This window comes from Sorex araneus, chromosome 5 (genome assembly GCF_027595985.1).
Source record: "Sorex araneus isolate mSorAra2 chromosome 5, mSorAra2.pri, whole genome shotgun sequence".
Classification (NCBI taxonomy): domain Eukaryota; kingdom Metazoa; phylum Chordata; class Mammalia; order Eulipotyphla; family Soricidae; genus Sorex; species Sorex araneus.
Genome location: NC_073306.1, coordinates 209,479,518 through 209,495,159, shown reverse-complemented (window position 1 = coordinate 209,495,159; position 15,642 = coordinate 209,479,518). Strand labels below are relative to the sequence as shown.

General features: G+C 56.4%; 1 protein-coding gene across 3 annotated transcripts in view; it reads left to right on the top strand.

Annotated features, from left to right (window-relative positions):
- The window catches only part of ABCG2 (ATP binding cassette subfamily G member 2 (Junior blood group)), a 124,387-nt gene that overhangs the window by 73,082 nt on the left and 35,663 nt on the right, over positions 1-15,642 (top strand). The window lies entirely within an intron of this gene.

Sequence of the window (15,642 nt, the reverse complement as noted above, 5' to 3'; positions counted from 1 at the left end):
GCTGCTCCCCGGGGAGCCTGGGATCCCTGTGGTTGGGGACTGTGGCCAGGGTTGGCCGAGCGCCAGCTAGTACCTTGTTTCCTCCTGTCTCTCGGCCCCTCCCCTTGCATTTTATCTATTTATTTATTTATTTATTTATTTATTTATTTATTTATTTATTTATTGCTTTTTGGGTCACACCCAGTAATGCTCAGGGGTTACTCCTGGCTTTGTACTCAGGAATTGCTCCTGGCAGTGCTTGGGGGACCATATGGGATGCCGGGGGTGAACCCGGGTCCCGGGTGGGTCGGCCGCGTGCAAAGCAAACGCCCTCCCCGCCGTGCTATCGCTCCAGCCCCTCCCCTTCCATTTTAAACAATAGGCCTGATAGTTGGCCAGAGGGGTGTCGGGATTACGTGCGTGAGACGCCATCACTAGCAGTATTGGGAATCACAGAAGCCACGTCAGTGACAATCATTTAAAGTGCGAGTCTGCAATTTGGTTGCACATTTTTCTAACAAGTACATGTAGCAGCTCATAAGTGCACTGAGGGGCCGCGGAGCATGAGTTGAAGGGAGCAGCGGCGGCCGGACCAGACTTGGGCCTAATTGTGGTTCCCAGACCCCGAGAGAGAGGGCAGGAGGCAGGGGGTGCCTGCGTGCGGCCGACCCGGGTGTCATCCTGGCACTGCCTGCTGAACTTCCTCCACCCTCCCCCCGAGCCCTCAGGAGACCCCCAGAACCAACCCCAAGCCCAGCACTCTGACACTCTGCTTTGATTAATGGCTTTGGGGATGAAATCCCTTCATCTCTCTGGACTCGTTTGTTGAGGGGGCAGGAGAGGAGTTGGGATAAGCGCCATCCGTGTTTGATTTTATCATCTGGGTTATGAAGCACCTAGAGGTCAAGGGCGGACCCGTGCCAGGTTAGGAGTGGCGGGAAGGCCCAGAGTTCTCTGGCTCTCGGCGCCCCAGGAGGTGTAAGACTCTGGTTGTTAACAGCGTCCAGGTCACTGACGGCCACTGACGGCCACTGACGGCCACTGACGGCCACTGACGGCCACTGATGGCCACTGACGGCCACTGACGGCCACTGACGGCCACTGACGGCCACTGATGGCCACTGACGGCCACTGACGGCCACTGACGGCCACTGACGGCCAATGACGGCCAATGACGGCCACTGACGGCCACTGACGGCCAATGACGGCCAATGACGGCCACTGACGGCCAATGACGGCCACTGACGGCCACTGACGGCCACTGACGGCCACTGATGGCCAATGACGGCCACTGACGGCCACTGATGGCCAATGACGGCCACTGATGGCCAATGACGGCCACTGATGGCCAATGACGGCCACTGACGGCCACTGACGGCCACTGACGGCCAATGACGGCCACTGACGGCCACTGACGGCCACTGATGGCCAATGACGGCCACTGACAGCCACTGATGGCCAATGATGGCCACTGATGGCCAATGACGACCATTGATGGCCACTGATGGCCACTGATGGCCACTGATGTGAGGCTGTCAGCCAGTGCGTCAAAGGGTGACAGTGAACTAGCCTCGAGGTCTGTCTAGCTCAGCCTCGAGCTTTTGTCAAAAGGAAATAATTCTGCCTAAGTGTGTGGTGATAGCACAGCGGGGAGGGCGTTTGCCTTGCACGCAACCGACCCGGGTTCGATTCCCAGCATCTCATATGGTCCCCCGATCACCACCAGGAGTAATTCCTGAGTGCATGAGCCAGGAGTAACCCCTGAACGTCACCAGGTGTGACCCCAAAAGAAAAAAAATGTGTGGGCCAGAGAAGACCGTCTTCCTCACTGTTGGAAACAAACACACACGCTGATCGCCCTCTGCAACACAACCTTTCTCACAACTGACGTGCCGTCATTTCTCTTTCCCCTCCCCCCGATGGCTGGCGGCAGCACACGTGTGCTGGGGGCGTTTGCTCAGGAGCACCCTGGCCCCCTCACACTCTGGCTCTGGGGGTCCCGAGTGGCACCACGGCCCAGCTGGCAGCCAGCATCCCCACCCCGCCCGCCCAGGCTCCGTCTCTGGGACCCACAACCTATAGTCATGGATGAAATCTCTTTCTTTTGAATCTCCTTATTTGAGCTCCATGAGCTTCGCACTCTGGCGTGTTTCTCTGTGCCCAGCACCTTGCTTTTGACCCCCCAGTTTCAGCGTAGGTGCTGGTCCAGGCCTGGGCCGTCCCGTCTCTGGTCGCTTTGAGGGAGGTCTGCTGTGGCCTGCACGATGATTGGTCGATGTGCCTCTCGCTGTTGGTGAGCCACGACTGGTTTCTGACTCCTCCCTGTGGCTCCTAAGCACGGAAGTAGGGGTGCAGGGGGCCCTCCCAGGGACCGGCATGCACGCTTTTCAGGCCGACTGTGTCCCCAGCACCTTGAGCATGGCTAGGACCTGCCCCTGGCAACTGCTGGGAATGTCACAACAAAGGGGGGGGGGAATACAGAAGAGTAAAACGGCGAGAAATGAGAAATGCCAAACTTCAGTTGATAGTACTTGTCCATTCCTCGGGTACATACGTTTGGTGAGCAGGGAGGCCCAGGGTCCGAGTCCTGGTTCTGTGATGCTGTTTGATCCGTTCCCCGGAGGGCACCGGGTACAGCGTGTGCCTGGAAACTGGGCAGCAGCGGCCAAGGCCAGCCAGAGTGTGCCCCAGGGATGTCTTTTTTTTTTTTTTTTTTGGCTTTGCTTTTTTGGTCACACCCAGCGATGCTCAGAGCTTACTCCTGGCTCTGCACTCAGGAATCACCCCTGGCGGTGCTCAGGGGACCCTATGGGATGCCAGGGATTGAACCCGGATCGGCCGCGTGCAAGGCAAATGCCCTCCCCACTGTGCCATGGCTCCGGCCCCCTGTCATTTCCCTTATACCTAAATCGTTGCCATGCCCAGTCACTCGCCCACCCCTCCAGCTGGCCTCGGGGTCCATCCCACACTCGCACCCTTAGCCGGCTGCCCTTCACCCCTCCCCTTTGTATCCAGCTCCACAGCAGCTGTGCCCACTGTCCCCGCCTGCTCCAGCCTGCAGATGCGGCCAAGGGGTTGGAGTTTTTCTCTTTTATTTATTTATTTTTTTTTGGTTTTTGGGTCACATCTGGCGATGCACAGGGGTTACTCCTGGCTCTTCACTCAGGAATTACTCCTGGCGGTGCTCAGGGGACCCTATGGGATGCTGGGAATCGAACCCGGGTCGGCCGAGTGCAAGGCAAACGCCCTACCCGTTGTGCTATCGCTCCAGCCCCCAGTTTTTCTTCTTAAAACTGGTTTTGGGGACATCCCTGGCCTAGCCGAGGGCTTACTTCCGGCCCTGCTTAGGGGTCCCTTCTGGCGAGGTGTGGGGGACCGTGCAGGAGGGTGGGGGAGTGTCCCGCCAGGAGGTGACTCCTGCTGCCAGCTCAGACAAGTGTCAGCTTCCTGTGGCCACCAGGGAGGCAGAGACCCTCAGGTGTGGCTTTCCCAGGGTCCCTCTGCTAGCGTTATTCATTCCAGCTCATTCCAAGCCCGCCCAGCCCCCGGGGAAGGTGCCTTTGGAGCTGCTCCGCAGAACCACTTCCCAGAGAGCTGGGTCGTGGAGGCCTGGCTGAGGAAACGGATTCTAACACGCTGCCTGCCTTAGAAACCCTGAGGCGTATTGGAGATATTTCCTTTGCTTATTCTAATTTTTTAAATTTTGAAGTAACTTTCAGACTTACTGAGAGTTGCCCACCACCACAGAAAGCAGCCCCTTCTGAAACGCAACCGACCGGGACCCGAGAGGCCAGCCCACGCCTCGGGATGAGAGAACAGTGAAAAGGGGAAAAAATTCTGTTTTCAGTCTCCTAGTTCTGTTAGAATTCCGGAACACCTTGCATCGCTCTGACACTTGTCAGGATTGGTTCTCTCTGTGTTTTTGGGGGTGGCGGTGCTCAGGGCTTCCTCCTAGCTCTGTGGCCAGGGGTCACTCCTGGTGGCTTCTGGGGGGGGACGGACTAGATGCCATGCTGGGGGGTGAGTCTGGGTCCCCTCTGTGCGAGGCAAACGCCCCACTACCTGCTGCGTTGTTACTCTGGCTCCAAATCAACACCCTCATGCGGAGACAGTGCTGCTGGTGGGGGGATTCTGTGAAGCGGGGCGGAGAGGCGGTCTCTGCCCCCCCCCTTCCCCTCCTACTCTCCGGAGAAGGGCCCTGACGTTTCGGGAGTCCCTGCTCTGCACGGCGCCCGTCCGGGGTCTCAGGGGCCGGGACACAGGCTGGAGCCAGGAACTGCTCTTTGCGGGAAGGCAGGTCCTGCTCGAGCCCAGGGAAGGGCTTCAGGCGGGGGACGGGGAGGTCTGTGCGACGAGTCTGTGGTGGGATAAAGGGGAACAAGAGTTAGTGACGGTCGGAGGGAACACGGCCCATCCGGAGCAGGAGCCCAGGACGCACACCCCAGGGGCCACGCAGTGCTCCCCCCTTCCCCCCCCCTCCCCCCCCCCCCCCCCCCGCCAAGGTCACATTCCCCCCAGCCACGGCCCCGCCCCACCTGGCTGTCTCGCCTTTTTCTCTCCCCACGGGGCCTGGTGCTGCCCCCTCACCCCAGGGGTACAGCCCCTGACCCCCTGGCTTCCGTCGGGATTCTGCATCTCCCCAGGGCTGGCTGGGGTCTGAGTCTCCATGCCCGCGGGCTGGCTCGGGTTCCCTGTTTGGGCTGGTGAGTTACTTGCGCATTTTTCTGCCTGGGGGGCCAGCAGTGCTGGGGCCCCCTTTGCCCGTTCCTGAGACTGAACCTCGCAGCTTGGGCATCTGCCCCTGGCAAGTGCTGTGTAGACAGTCCCTGGATGACTGTTTGTTGTTTTCAGGTGGTGAGACTGAACTTGAGCTATTTTGGGGGGTGGGGAGGGAATACAAGAAGCCGTTCCAGAGTATTTAGGGCCCGAGGCTCCTGGGGTTAGCTGCCTCCGGAGGGTTGAGAGTGTGGCTCAGCGGAAGGGCACTCGGTCCCCAACAACGCAGTTCCTGCATCAACAGCAGCGTTCCAGGGCTGCATCGATACCACAGCAGGGAGGGCGTTTGCCTTGCACCCTGGGTCCAATCCCCAGCATCCCATATGCGCCGTTCCCCCAGGAGTAATTCCTGAGTCCAGAGCCAGGAGTAGCCCCTGAGCATCGCCAGGTGTGGCCCAGATGAAACCGTGTCCCAGGGGCTGGAGCGATAGCACAGCGGGGAGGGCGTTTGCCTTGCACGCAGCCTACTCGGGTTTGAACCCCAGCATCCCATAGGGTCCCCTGAGCACCGCCAGGAGTCATTCCTGAGTGCAGAGCCAGGAGGAACCCCTGTGCATCGCCGGGTATGACCCAAAAATCAAAAAAAAAAAAAAAAGAAAAAGAAAAAGAAAAAGGAAAAAAGAAACTGTGTCCCGGGAAGAGCTGCAGGGCTCCCTCCTGCGTCCTGAGCGGGTGTGGGAGAGAAACCTGCGCTCTGGAGTCTCCGTTCCTGGGCCGCGGACGAGCCAATGGCCCCGTGAGGAGGCAGATGTGCCCGGTACGGAGGCCCTGCCCGCCGCCCCAGTCTGGGCTCCGTTGTTTTTCGGGAAAGAATGAATGCAAGTGGGCCCTGGGGGCCGGCGGGGCGGGCCGGGCCCTCCCCGCCCATGCAGACCTAGCGGATAGGCCCCGGGCGTGGCCCACACACAAGCAAAAGAAATGGGGTGACCAGTAAGTTCCAGGGCCGGTCACCGGACACCAGGTGACCCAGGAGAGGAGGCGGGAGCCCAGAGCTAGACTCAGGCTGTCTCAGCTGGGGGTGGGGTCCCTTGGGTGCCGGCCAGCCTGCAGGGGGGAGCCGGGAGGCGGGGCTCGCCCGGGAGATGTGGGGTCTCTCCGCTGTCCCTGCCGGCTTTTCCGTGTTCCCATCAAGACCTTTTGTTTCTCCGGAGCCTCCCGCTTCCCTAGGATGGCTTTTCCCTCCCAGCTGCTAAGTGCTCACTCAGGATTTGCATCTTAAAGGCCAGTTTTCCTGCTCTGGGCACCCTCGGGGCTAATGACAAGGCAGTTTCTTGAAATCACCTCTTGGTTTTATTACTAAAGGGAAAACTCAGGCTCCCTGCCCCCAGCCTCCTGCCTCAGTTACCAAACTCACAGCGATTCCCAAACTGCCAGGAACAATAAAACCTAGCCTGGGGGCTGGAGGAATAGCACAGCGGGGAGGGCGTTTGCCTTGCACATGGCCGACCCAGGTTCGATTCCCCCGCATCCCATATGGTACACTGAGCACCGCCAGGGGTGATTCCTGAGTGCAGAGCCAGGAGTAACCCCTGTGCATCTCCAGGTGTGACCCAAAAAGCAAAAAAATAAATAAATAAATAAATAAATAAAATAAGACCCAGCTTACAGACCCACACCTGACGTGAAATGTCTATGTGGTTGTTTTAGTAACATATCTTCGTCGATGAGGACTGTGCAAATCTGAAAAAAACACGGCAGTTTTAGGAGTCCTTCGGTCCTTAACAAAATTAAAATCTACATTTGTGCAAGTCAGATATCCTATAGATATCAAAAGTTGAATTTTAAAATCCCGCGGCATGGGGGCTGGAGCGACAGCACAGCGGGGAGGGCGTTTGCCTTGCATGCGGCCGACCCAGGTTCGATTCCCAGCATCCCATAGGGTCCCCCGAGCACTGCCAGGAGTGATTCCTGAGTGCAGAGCCAGGAGTCAGCCCTGTGTGTGACCCAGGTGTGACCCAAAAAAGCCAAATAAATAAATAAATAAAATCCCGCGGCAATTCATGAGGTCCCTGTCATTGGCTGCCTCTTGTCCTTGCTCGGGGGCCTGTCCTGGTGGGGCCGCCGCCTTCAAGACATGCATCAAGGCTCTTGGAACTGCCCCTGGAGGACGATGCTGTTCAGATCACTGTGAGGTTTACGTCCCTCAGATTCCTTCTGTACATCCACTGTCTGGCCTTTGGCTTTCCTTCATTCTGCTTCACAAACAGCCAGTTTCACTCCCAGACAAAATCCTTTCCCCTCAACACCAATAGCGCCATTGATTCTAGCTTTCCTGTTTTACAGAGGCCCCTGACTCACTTTATATTCAGAATCGTCCTCATTTCCACAGACCCTACTAGAATTCTTTGCAGGCGTCACTTTTAAAACCAGAGTTTCTTTCTCCCTTCAGAATCACAAACAGTTGTGAAAACTGTTTTCATAATTTGCATGATTAGGAGACTTACAAATAAACTCTTCCTTAAAGCACAGTTTTCCGAGCAGCTCCGCTGTTTTAGGCCCAAAGTCTGAAAATGAATTTTTTTTTTCTTTTTTTGGGGGGGGGTCACGCCCGGCGATGCACAGGGGTTACTCCTGGCTCTGCACTCAGGAATCACCCCTGTCAGTGCTCAGGGGACCCTATGGGATGCTGGGATTTGAACCTGGGTTGGCCGTGTGCAAGGCAAACGCTCTACCCGCTGTGCTATCGCTCCAGCCCCTGATAATGAATATTTTCATAAGGTGATCTTGATCGTCTGCAAGTGCTCATCAGTATTGTTTTTCCCGCCCCCTGGGTTCCTCTTCAGGATGTGAGACTCTTTCCAGCAGTGCTCAGTAACCCGTGAGAGGGATGGGGGGCGGTGAGCTGGGCCTGGGGGTACAGCCTGTCGGGACCACCCCCCATCTGGCAGTGCCCCGGCTCTTGGCCTGGAACTAAACCATGACATTTCGACCCCTTTTCGTTGGCCGTTTATTTCAGATTATTAGGATTTGGGGCCAGAGACTCTGATAACTGCACCCGGGAGGGGAACACGAGGGGCCGCAGATCTGCGTGCAGCCCCCAAAGGAAGCGCCCCGTTTTCCGGCGGTATTGGGGTTCTCTCCGGCACCATGAATCATCGTCATTTTGAATCCTGCCAGCCAGAGGCCGGAGACCCAGCACAGGGAAGGTGCAAACATGAAAAATGATCCTTTCGTGGGGCACAGACAGGCGCCCGGGTTTCAGGGAAATATTTGGATTTCCAGTATTTGTGGAGACGCGAGAACCTCCTTTGATTTCATTTCAAAACAGTTCTCTACTTCTGTTTCAAGAGGGTTTTTCTGATGTTTCTGAAACAATTCGTTCATTTCTAAGACAAAAAACATTCCAGTGCCTGCAAGAGCTCGGGCTGTGGCCGCGGGATCAGCGCCCCGGGTCCTTTGGGCGTCCTGGGGTCCGGCCCTGTTCTCGATGGCAGCAAGAGCACCAAAGTCCAGGGCCTGGGTCTTTCCGCTCCCCAAGGACGCGGGTCCGAGGGCGGAGGCTGGAGGCTTCCTTCCTCCCGGGCTCCCCTTGGGTGGGTTTCGGCATTGTTTTCTGTTTTCTTGCTTTTACTCTCATCCTTCAGGCTGCTTGGGGGAGCTGCAGCTGTTTCTGGCGGGGGTGGGGGGGGGCTGCTGTTCCCAGGGCTCTGGGGGTCCGTGCGGCACAAGGGATTGCAGCCGTGGTCCCCCGTAGCTGACGCCTGGGCTCCAGCCCTCTGAGCCACCTCCCTGTCCACAGGCGGGACAAGTAATTTCTTTTTTTTGTTTTTTTTTTGGGGGTCACACCCAGTGATGCTCAGGGGCCACTCCTGGCTCTGGACTCAGGAATTACTCCTGGTGGTGCTCAGGGGACCATATGGGATGCTGGGAATCAAACCCGGGTCGGCCGCATGCAAGGCAAACGCCCTCCCCGCTGTGCTATCGCTCCGGCCCCAACAGACAGGGACAAATAAACGCCTTCCCCTCTGGGTTCTCTCTCCCGCCCCAGAGAGAGGGGCCCCCTCGGGGGAGGGTCCCGTTTGCTGCAGCACCAGAGTCTGGTCTTAGAATCAGTTTGTCTCATTTACCTGGTCTTGGATAACACAGTTCTTGTCGTTTTTGGTTTGGGGGGGGGTCCCCACCCAGCAGTGCTCGGGGCCACTTCTGGCCCTGGGCCAGGGGTTTCTGGCGATGCAGCTGGACCTCTCGTGTGTGACCACGTGTGCCCAGCCCGTTGCATTGTTTCTCTGTTCCTGCTTTTTTGCCTCCCCCCCCGCCCCCCATCTTGGATGGCGCTCAAGGGCGGCCCCCGGCCGAGCTGTCGGGGACCAGGCCCACAGGCCCAGGCCTCCTGCATGCGAGGCATGTGCTCTGGCCGGCCGCGCTATCTCTGCGGCCCAGACAAAACAAGTCCGATTCGAAGATAGCCCAGCAACGCAGGGGCCTCTTTCTCGGCCGGCTGCGTCCGACTTCTAGCAGGTACCATGACTCAGCAGTGTCGCAGCAGAAAACCATTCTATTTATTTATTTATTTATTTATTTTTTGTTCCTAAACGTGGGCCAGGCCTGCTAAGAGCCGGGTTAGGGGGCTTCCATTGTGACGGAATTCCCCAGAGAGAAGTATGAAACAACCAAGCGAGAAACACCAGCAAACAAAACAAATCTGAAACAAAGATGCAAACCAAACAAGTCTTGGGGGGCACCTCCGGGGGCGGGAAGTGCGTCCCGGGCCTGTCAGAGCTCAGTGGCAAGAACAAAGGACTCGGGGTGTGCACAATATTTACCTTAGCTTTTCTGGAGCCGGGCAGGGCTGGGGCTGAGGTGGTGGTGGGATTCTTTCGCATGACATTTAACTGGGGAAATTTATGTATTTATTAATTGCTTTTTTGGGGTCACACCCGGCGATGCACAGGGGTCACTCCTGGCTCATGCACTCAGGAATTACTCCTGGCGGTGCTCCGGGGACCCTGTGGGATGCTGGGAATCGAACCCAGGTCGGCTGTGTGCTAGGCTAACGCCCTCCCTGCTGTGCGATCGCTCCAGCCCCTTAGCTGGGAAGTTTTGATAACCCTGCACCTGGCTGTGGTCCTGCTGTGAGTCCCAAATATTTGGCCAATCCCTCCTCCTCCTCCTCCCCCTCCCCCTTGGGCCCAAAGCCACCGTGGGTGCCCAGAGCTCAGCTCCTTAGGACCCAGAGGGTGTTTCCGCTCTCTCAGGTTGGGGCCGAAGCACACGGGTGCGAGTCAGATGTCAAGACTTGGGTCTGGGAGAGGAAGGCAGGACTCTGTGTGGGGGGTGCTGGCTGGTCTCCCTGCGTCCCCACACGCACCCCCGGTTAAGCCGGCCTTTCCTCCCCACACACATTCTTCCTGACGTCCCTCCCCTGAGAACGTGGAGGGCTTCCCGGCGTCGTCCGGGTCCTCGGGTGTCCAGCTGGCCGGAACCCGCCTCGCCCAGCCTGCCACACGGCGTTAGCGGCAGGCAGAGTGTTTGCTGGGGAATGAGGGCTGAGTACTGTCTTCACTTGGGGAGTGCTCCCACGCAGTGCTCTCCGGGGGGCTGAGGCTCACTCCTGGAGACTCTCAGGCACCTGGGCCAGAGTCTCCGTGCCCAGGTGTGTGGTGCTGGGGGCTCCGGCACTGCGTGTTCGTGCCCATGGGTCCGAGTGGTGCCAGGACTGAGCCCTGCCCCTACTCCTACCCCCAGCCCTGTCTTTGGGGCTCTTTTCACTGCATCTGGGGGCTTTAAGCTTTGTCACTGGCCTTGTCACATAAGAATTTGTCGCATAAGAATTTATTTTTTCTTAGTAGCTAAAACGCCTTTAAATTTAAAAGATAGAATTTTTTTTTTCTTTTTTGGTTTTTGGGTCACACCCGGCGATGAACAGGGGTCACTCCTGGCTCTGCACTCAGGAATTACCCCTGGCAGTGCTCAGGGGACCCTATGGGATGCTGGGAATCGAACCCGGGTCGGCCGAGTGCAAGGCAAACGCCCTCCCCGCTGTGCTATCGCTCCAGCCCCATTTGGCCAGTCAGAAAAAGACGTTCAATGCCATCGAAACTAAAACATGAACAAACGCTCTGTACGGCCCCGTGTGTGACTGACTTCACTTCCGCGCAGCCGGCCCAGAGCCGGGAGCACCACCGCCCGTGGCCCCACCGCAAAGACACCCCAGAGCGACACTGCACAGCCTTGAACTGTGTATTTGAGCAGAGGGCGTTGGGCACACCCGCGGGCTCCTGGGATGCTCCTGGCTCTCAGTGCAGGGGTCACTCTCGGTGGTGCTCAGGGGACCCTGGGGGGCGTCAGGCCTGGCCTCTCGCATGAAGGACACTGTGCTCCGGCCCACAGAGCCACTTCCTTCAAACGCAGTTCAAAGTTGTGGGTGAACAATCACGCGTCACCGAGGGAAGGGAGCAGCCGGAATTCTCACGTCGTTGGAGCTGGGAAGCAGGGCAGCCACCCCAGGCACCACCCAGTGGGATAAGAATTTTAAAAACATTTTTAAGCATGCATGTGGCCTGGGGTTTCCTTCACTGTGCCCTTGCAGTGACCTGTCTCTGTAGTTAGACCCCAGCAACCCAAGTCATGCAGTTACTGGCTTGATTTTTGTCACATGAAGGCAAAGTTTAGGATGCGTGTGACTCTAGAACTGTCTGTGTCTGGGTATGGGATGGTCTATCTTGGGTGCTTTATTTTAGTTCCAGTTGGTGCTTCATTTCCAGGGTGTCTCACCGAGTTCTCTTACCAATTTCCATCATTGATCAATAGCCAATGACCATTTATTTACATTCATGCCATGGAATTGATTATCTTAGACTTTTAAAAAAATTATTCTTCTTTTTGGGTCACACCTGACGATGCTTAGGGGGTATTCCTGGCTCTGCACTCAGGAATCACTCCTGCGTGTCTATAGAGGACCCTATGGGATGCCGGGAGTTAACCCGGGTCAGCTGCATGCAAGGCAGATGCCCTCCACGCTGTGCTATTGCTCCAGCCCCAAGATTCTCTCAGAACTGGGAGAAAGCAGCCTTAGGAGGTAATGTCAAATGCAGAAGTGGCTGGAAGTCGCATCTTTTTTTTTTTTTTTTTTTGGCATCTTTTGGGCTGGAGCGATAGCACAGCGGTTGGGCGTTCGCCTTTCACGTGGCCGATCCATGTTCGATTCCTCCGCCCCTCTTGGAGAGCCCGGCAAGCTACCGAGAAGAGCCTGGCAAACTCCCTGTGCATGTTGGATATGCCAAAAACAGTAACAATAAGTCTCTCAATGAGAGACGTTACTGGTGCCCGCTTGAACAAATCGATGAGCAACAGGATGACAGTGACATCTTTTGGTTTATTTTTTTTCCAGGGGTGGGGGGGTGGGGTAGGGCCCACCCTGAGGGGCCATGCTGGTGCCCAGGCATTGTTCCTGGCTCTGCTCTGGGGTGACTCCTGGTGGTCGGGTTGGGGGGTGACCGCTGTCCCTCACACTGGGGCTGGGCCCCTGTCAGGCTGCAGGGACCCTCCGTGCGGCGTGAGCTCTCCAAGCCTGCTTTGCTTTTGGCTTTTTGGGTCACACCCGGCGATGCTTAAGGGTTCCTCCTGGCCCTGCACTCAGGAATTACCCCTGGCGGTGCTCCGGGGACCCGATGGGATGCTGGGAATTGAACCCGGGTCGGATGCATGCAAGGCAAACGCCCTCCCTGCTGTGCTATTGCTCCAGCCCCCTTGCTTTTCTTTTCTTTCTTTCTTTTTTTTTTTTTTTTTAAGTAAAACAGATTTTATTTGGAGGGTTCGAGGGTGTGGAGGGGGAGAGAGTAAGAGAGTCACATTCTCTCTCATGAGCGGGGACTTCTCCAAGGGCGCAGAGAGCCCCTGCTTTGCTTTTCAAAGGCAGCGGGAGATAGGTTAAGGGGCTGATCGAGTCCAGGGCACCCCCGACCCCCGCCCCCCCCCCCCCCCGCGCGGCAGGAGAGCAGACCTTGGGCTCACTGCCACTCATTGTGTCCAGGATTAGACTCAGCCCAGCACCTCTAATTGTGGTGCCAACCGTGAAATCATTTTCTCTTCCCGTCTCCCATTATTAAGCTAGTAACGATCATAATATTCAGAGGTTACTTTGCTCTTTGGGGTGGGGGGCAGTTTTATCATAATAAACCATGAAATGGTTTTCTTGTATTTATACCCTGCTGTGTCGCTTTGAGCTTCTTTCTCAGCAACTTGCTACCTGTGTTGCTTCTGGAAGCGCCTTGGCCGGCAGCGTCCCTTCCCCCGGGGTCTCCTGGCCAGCACCCCTCCATACTCAGGTCCCGGGGTCGGGGTGTTGTTCCTTGTCGTGGTAACGGTCTGGGTGTTTCCTGCACAGCTGTCTCCCGGTTCACCGGTTCACCACCGGTGCTCTTTGCCAAGTAGATCCGGGATTTTTGGTGGTAATGTGCCTCCTAGTTTGTTTCCTTAAACATTTTTTTGGGGGTGGGGCACATCATTCTGTAAGCAAGCCTGCGTTTGCGCCCTCGCTCCAGCCCCACATAATTGATTCTTGTGTTTTATCTCCAGGTACTGTTAGTTGTTCTTCACAGGATGGTTGGTTTGGAACAACTGTTCCCTCGGAGCAGAGCCAGAGTTCTCCTGGGGCTACTCTGACTTTTTTTTTTTCCTTTTTGGGTCACACCCAGCGATGCACTGGGGTTACTCCTGGCTCTGCACTCGGGAATTACTCCTGGCGGTGCTGGGGGACCACTTGGGATGCTGGGAATTGAACCCCGGCCTGCCGCATGCAAGGCAAACACCCTCCCCGCTGTGCTATCGCTCCAGCCCCCTACTCTGACTTTTGAAAATGAGGGTTTGGAGCAATAGTACAGCGGGGAGGGCGCTTGCCTTGCGTGCAGCAGGCCCGGGTTCAACCCCCGGCATTCCATGTGGTCCTCTGATCCCTGATTGCAGAGCCAGGACTGAGCCCTGAGCACCTCCAGGTGTGGCCCAGGAAAGAAATGAAAACAAAGCTAGGTATGTGGACGTCTCATGTTTCGAACCCAGCCGCAGCTGGTGGGGTTGAACGTGGGTTCTTACTCTTCCGTTGGCTGCCGTGGGTGGCTCACAGGCTCGGGTGCTGATGTGCCAGGGGCTGGGCCCTTGGGTGCCCTCAGCCTCCCCCCAGTTCAGTGTTTGAAAGGGAATCTTGTGTCGCTGGTGAGGGGGTCTGGGGCTGCCCCAGCTGTCTGGGCCGCGCCGGCGTCGGGCTGGACCTGGGCTCCCACCGGCAAGACCCTTCCCGAGTCGGCCTGGCCCTTAACGCCGATGCTGGGAATAAGTTGTTCCATGAAATACTGGGAGTTGCCCTGTTGTTGTTGTTGTTTTAGCCACACCCAGTGATGATACTCAGGGGTTACTCCAGGCTCTGCACTCGAAATTACTCGTGGCAGTGCTCAGGGGACCCTATGGGATGCCCAAGACAAAACCCGGCCCGCTGCACGCGAGGGAAATGCCTCCCCACTGCACTCTCTCTCCAGTCTTTCTCCTGTTTACTGATGACTAGGATATAACATGGCTTGAGAATCACACACACACACACACACACACACACACACACACTGCAAGTTGGTGACTGTAATCAGTTGAATAACTTTCATCATCTCAAAAGCTGTTAAACATTAAAATAACTGTCACTGTCATCCCGTTGCTCATCGATTTGCTCGAGCGGGCACCAGTAACATCTCTCATTGTGAGACTTGTTGTTACTGTTTTTGGCATATCGAATACGCCACGGGGAGCTTGCCAGGCTCTGCCCTGCGGGCGCGATATTCTCAGTAGCTTGCCAGGCTTTCCGAGAGGGGCGGAGGAATCGAACACAAACGCCCTACCGCTGTGCTATCGCTCCAGCCCATTAAAATAACATTAAAATAAATTAGATGATGGGGCTGGATTGTATTCCCAGCATCCCCAAGCACCGCCGGGAGTAATTCCTGAGTGCAGAGCCAGGAGTAACCCCTGTGCATCGCCGGGTGTGACCCAAAAAGCATGGTAAATAAATAAATAAATTAGATGTCAAGCCAGAGAGATAGCTCCACAGGCTGTAGCTCCTGAGGGAGTCCGGGCTCTGCCCACAGGCTCCTGAGCACCACCAGGGTCAACCCCAAGCGTCCACCGTGCCAGGAATAGCCCCGAGCACCAGCAGGTGTGGCCACTTCCATCTGTCATCTTTGTTTTACAGATATGATGACATTATCGCTTTTGGGAGTACATCCTATTTATTTAATATTCATATCTATTATAAAATGATCACAGTCTCATTAACGTGCAACACAATGACAAAGTTTTTTCTGTGGTGGCAACTTTTTGTGTGTCTTTGGGGGCTGCACCCCGTGTTTCTCGGGGGCTGCTCCTGGCTCTGCACTCAGGACTTTCTCCTGGCGGTTCTCAGGGACCATCCGGGAGCCTGGGGCTCGAACCCGGGGATCGGGCAGGTACAAGGCAAGCGCCAGACCTGCTAGGTCTCTCAAGCCCCAACTTTCAAGAAGCTCCTGGCAGCTTTCAAATATGTGAGCAGTATTCTCTTCTTTTCCTCCGCCTCTGCTTCCTCCTCCTCCTCCTCCTATTCCTCCTCCTCCTCCTGCCCTTCCTCCTCCTCTTCCTCTTTCTACTTCTCTTCTTCCGCTCCTCCTCCTCTTCCTCCTCCTCTCCCTCCTCCTCCTCCTCTTCCTCTTCCTACTCTTCTTCTTGCTCCTCCTTGTCCTCCTCTTCCTCCTTCTCCTCCTCTTCCTCCTCTTCCTGCTCCTCCTCCTCCTCCTCTTCCTCCTCCTCCTCTTCTTCCTCCTCTTCCTCCTCTTCCTTCTCCTCCTCTTCTTCCTCCTCCTCTTCCTCTTCCTACTCCTCTTCTTGTTCCTCCTCCTCCTCCTCTTCCTCCTCTTCCTCCTCCTCTTCCTCTTC